General features: G+C 33.3%; 1 long non-coding RNA gene across 2 annotated transcripts; it reads left to right on the top strand.

Annotated features, from left to right (window-relative positions):
* The first annotated feature begins 1,668 nt into the window (after positions 1 to 1,668).
* Positions 1,669 to 4,248, top strand: LOC145636430 (uncharacterized). Of its 2 annotated transcripts, XR_014114131.1 has the most exons (6): positions 1,669 to 1,914; positions 2,776 to 2,844; positions 3,370 to 3,456; positions 3,578 to 3,669; positions 3,998 to 4,066; positions 4,171 to 4,248. It is a non-coding gene; the product is annotated as an uncharacterized LOC145636430 (long non-coding RNA). The 2 variants fall into 2 exon arrangements; XR_014114132.1 differs by lacking the exon at positions 2,776 to 2,844.
* Positions 4,249 to 5,031: the final 783 nt, after the last annotated feature.

Genomic DNA, 5,031 nt, shown 5'->3' with positions numbered 1-5,031 from the left:
TTAATAATTTTTTTTCTCTTATCAAACCCTTTTTTTTATTATTAGAGTCGAGCCATAGATTTTTTTTTTTTAATTTTTGAGTCACCCGGATTTTTATTCCCGTATACTGCATAAGAGTTAACTTGTTTTGTTCACACCCGGAGTTCTAGAACGAGTTACGTGTCGTGCCACCTATGGATCTGTAGCCCCGAGTTTTATCTTTGATTTAGAGTTGGTTTCGCCCAAATCGAAGTCACATATCAAAAGTTATAACCGATATACTACAGCCTGTTCAGTTTAGGTGTCTTTTTAGCGTCAACTTTCTTTTTTTTTTATTTATTTATTTATTTTTTCGTGTCAAGCTAGTCTTAGTCAAGTCCTTTAATTCGTGTCAACTCATATAATATAGGATTATAGATTTTTATTTTTATTTATTTATTTTTTATACCCATGAGTCATAACTCTTCAAGAATTCTAGTCATCTTCCTAGTTTCTTGTGATCAATTTTTGTGCTAACCTTAACATGTGTTCTTTGTCTTTGATTGTGGTTGATCTTATTTATGACTAACGATTGTCAAGGGACCATTTTCACCTAGTAAATAGCATAAAAATTAAAATTGGACAAAAGTAAATAGCAGGTAATATGGGATTGCCTTATATACATTGTAGTAATTCTGTTGTAAAATATGTGCTCTTATGTAAATTATGCCCTTGTGTTTTCAAACAATGAGTTACATGGTTGGACGTATTGTCGGACAAGGATCCTTTGGAGTAGTGTTTCGGGTAAACTTGGCAATAACTAATTTAAAGCTTTCATCTTTTGTTTGCAAAAGCAAATAAGCAACATTATTTTAGACTTGAAGCCACCCTATATAACATTACTAATTTACTAATGTTGGGATGTCTAGGCAAGGTGTTTGGAATCGGGTGAAATTGTGGCTATAAAGAAAGTCCTTCAGGATGAGATACAGTGAGCTGCAAACAATGTGCCTTTTGGGTCATCCAAATGTTACCTCTTTGAAGCATTGTTTCTTTTCCACAACTGGGAAGGATGAGCTCTATTTTACTCTGGTGCTTGAGTTTGTCCCTGAAACTGTTCACCGTGTCATCAGACACTACAACAAGATCAATCAGAGAATTCCATTGATATATGTAAAGCTGAGTTTAATCATTTTATAAATTTCAATCATTTTTTATAAATGTTTAATCAATCTCAAATGCCATCTCTCTAGGTCGGATAAGCTTTCTGGAAGAATATCGAACTATTGAAGCTTGTGAAAAGCTTTGCGACATTACTCACTCTTATCTTGGTCCTAATGGTATCCCTCTGTTTTAAAACTGATTTATGATGGAGTTTTTGTTTATTTGCTGAAATTTGATATTTTTGCTGTTTTATTGACTGTTTTTCCAATTATTTTAACTTTGTATATGAACAGATTAACATGGAAGATGGAGAACTTGAATTGAAACTGAAGTGATAAGTAAATAGACATTTTCTGCTCTTTAGGACCTTTTAAACAGCAGCATCAAGCGAGTTTCACGCTTCTCCAAGACCTTTAGTTATGAAGGAAATCAAGAAGATAAGCTAATAGTCGGTAATCTGGATCTCCAAGTCATTGGACGCAAGCTTGAGTTAATGGTGTCCTTGGCAGGTTCTGATTTTTTGAAAAACTGTCTTCTGGGATTTTTTTAATTGCTTTTAAAATTAAATTGATTATGGATACGGGGTAACTTCTCTTCCAATTAATTCATGTTTTTTTCGCGAATTATCGTATTTTTCACTGATTAAGCTCTTTCTCCTTCCCCTGCACACTGAACACTGATTAAAACCAGACTTTGAAGATTATAAATTTCCATGGCACGAGCACGATATTGAAGATTCTGGAACTTGTTCTTCAAACTGAGAAATTCTTCAGTAAGCTCATCGAGAAAGAGGTATTTTCTGATCTACTGGTTCTTTTTAATTCGAATTCTATCAGCTTTAATTTTGATTGTTAGTAGTGTTGTTTTGCTTGAATTGATTAGAAAAATGTATGGGCTGATTTGGCTAATCATTTCTCTCACCTCGCTTTCTCTCTCTACAAATGGGTGTTTTTAGGTAAACTGGTGTTTTTCTTTTTAAGGAACAGTTTTTATTGCTTAATTATTGTATTAATTGAGCAAGTTTTAGTTAGTCAAGTCGGGAAAGCTGGCTTATTTTAACAATTTATTAGACAATTATTTCATGAATTGTTGGGAGAATTATTGTGGGTTTTACTGTTTACATTTATGTAAGTTGATGATTTGTGGGTTTGACATTTAATCGAAATTTTGGTGACCAAACCAACAAAGCAGCGATGATGAAGTCGGAGTCTCAGTCTTTGAGCTATTGAGGTTTTTGTGTTTATTATGAGCTAACTAAAGTAATTATTATTATTGTGAATTACGATCATGTATAAATTAGATCCAACCACCAAAAGGTATCATAGCTTGTGTTATGCTATGCTTAGGATGAAATGAAATAATTGGTTACTTTTCATGACTTGGACTCAATTAATTGATTACAAGGAAACAATAGTTTATGAATTTTTAAGAATTTGAATGCTTAAAAATCTTGGATGAACAGTTAGTTCAATGATAACTTGTGTCAGTTCATGATATATCCCTGTTTTGTTATATGTTATTGTATCAATTGTATCTTTGTTTGAATGTAGACGGCTAAGTTTTAGAGTTTTATGTGTTGGTCATTAGTTGCTTTCATTAAGGTTGATAGATATTCACTTTTTGTTTGTGGTTTCTGAATCCAGATTTGAGAAGATTACACTTCAAAGACCGAAATCATCATCTAATTTTAATCAAGTTGAAGATTCTGGAACGAGTTATTCAGTATGATTTTCTTTAACTTGATCTATTTTAATCAAATTTTGTTCTGCTTAAATATTGTTAATATAATCTTGTTATTGTTCTTTGATGATTTCTCTCAATTGAATTATGCGTTTCCAATTTTCTTGGTTGGTTATACCTTCGAAATGACTTATTCATGGCTAATTTAAAGAAAGAAGTGAATGGGTGTTTGATTATTAGTTCATTCAACTTGCATAATGTAGAAATGTTGAATATTTGCTTGTATGTTTTGATTTTCTGCTTAGTATCAGAATCTCGGTGATGTTGTTTGATTATCTTTTGTTAATACGATAATTTTCATGCTCTCCCTGTTCAATTGGTTATGATGATTTATCTATGGGGAGTTAAGAGAAAGAAGTAGGTGGGTGTTTAATCTGTTTATTAAATTGGTGGTGAGAGGGAGCGAGTAGAGTGAGAATTTGACCAAGCAAAAGATGAGTTTAATCATTTTATAAATTTCTATCATTTTTTATACTGTTTAATCAATCTCAAATGCCATCTCTCTAGGCCGGATAAGCTTTTTGGAAGAATATCGAACTATTGAAGCTTGTGAAAAGCTTTGTGACATTACTCACTCTTATCTTGGTCCTAATGGTATCCCTCTGTTTTTTTTTAACTGATTTATGATGGAGTTTTTGTTTATTTGCTGAAATTTGATATTTTTGCTGTTTTATTGACTGTTTTTTCCGATTATTTTAACTTTGTATATAAACAGATTAAGGGAAGATGGAGAACTTGAATTGAAACTGAAGTGACAAGTAAAGTGACATTTTCCGCTCTTTAGGACCTTTTAAACAACAGCATCAAGTGAGTTTCACGCTCCTCCAAGGCCTCTAGTTTCCGGTATCTTTCTTGTTTATGTTTAATCCATTACACATGTTTAGTTTGGTGAATTTGAATTTTGGGTTTTGTTTATTTGTGCAATTAGATTGAATCGTGTTTATGGATGGGTATTGTTGGATTTCTGTTTAGAGTAGCTTAAAAAATTGAAGTTAGTTGGGTAATTAGATCCAAATAATGTGAACTATTTCGAAAAGCAGAAATTATTCATATCCCATATTTTCAATTGCTATTTTCCCCCAATTTTTAGAAATATTTGAAAACCCTAATTCTTCTATTTTCTTTTGATTGACAGAATTTGTAGCGGTTGAGTTTATAAATTTGATCATCATATTGCAGAGTTTCAAGCTTCAACATTTTCTTGGTAATTCCTACATGTCTTTTACCGTTATAATTTGATCAATTTATAGTAAGTTGTTCTTTGTTCCTTTGATTTTCAGTATTGTATGTTTGATTTTTATTTTCTAGGTTTTTTCCTGATTAAATATTAGGCTCCAGAAAAGGATACTAAGGGTATGCCTTCATCAAAACAAGCTAAATCTCAGGCCGGAAAGAAGAAGAATTAAAGGTCACTTTTTTAATTATTCATCTCCCATATTTTCAATTCAATAACATGTATTGGTAGGATTCTTTTGGAATGTTTTAGACATTGCAGGCTTAGGACTATGTTATTGAAAGCTGGGGTTTATGACCCGACTCGGCTGTAGTGATGATCTTTATAGTAAGATTATGCCCGTGTTGAATTGGAAGTTTTTAGGGAAACTAAAGCTGGGGCATGGTTTTTGTATGATGTAGTTTAAAGAGCTAGCTCATGCATATGAGGTCCTTAGTGATCCTGAAAAGCGGGAGATCTATGACCAATATGGTGAGGATGCACTTAAGGAAGGAATGGGTGGAGGTGGCAGCATGCACGATCCATTCGACATCTTCCGGTCCTTTTTTGGAGGAAGTCCATTTGGTAAGTAGCCTATATCAATCACTTGAATATAGCACTGTCAAAATGGTTTGACAGTTCGGGTTCGGTTCAATTTGAAATCGGTTCGGTATTAAATCGGGTCGGTTTGAAATCGGTTTAAGTGTCTCGCGGGTCAGTTTCAGTTCGGTTTAAATAGTTATCGGTTCGATTCGGTTTTGGTTTATTCTTGAGCGGTTTTAATTCGGTTCGGGTTGTAAACGGTTCGGGAAGTAAACGGTTCGGTGCAGCCGGGTTGCAGTTTGTTAACGGTTCGGTGTAAACGGTTTTTATACCGGTTTAAACAGTTTCGGGTTGGAAACAGTTTCGAGTTAGAAACGGTTCGGTTCTTTTTCGGTTCAGTTTTATTTTGGTTC

This window comes from Chenopodium album, chromosome 6, assembly GCF_948465745.1.
Source record: "Chenopodium album chromosome 6, dcCheAlbu1.1, whole genome shotgun sequence".
Classification (NCBI taxonomy): Eukaryota; Viridiplantae; Streptophyta; class Magnoliopsida; order Caryophyllales; family Amaranthaceae; genus Chenopodium; species Chenopodium album.
This window is presented reverse-complemented; position numbering and strand designations above follow the sequence as displayed.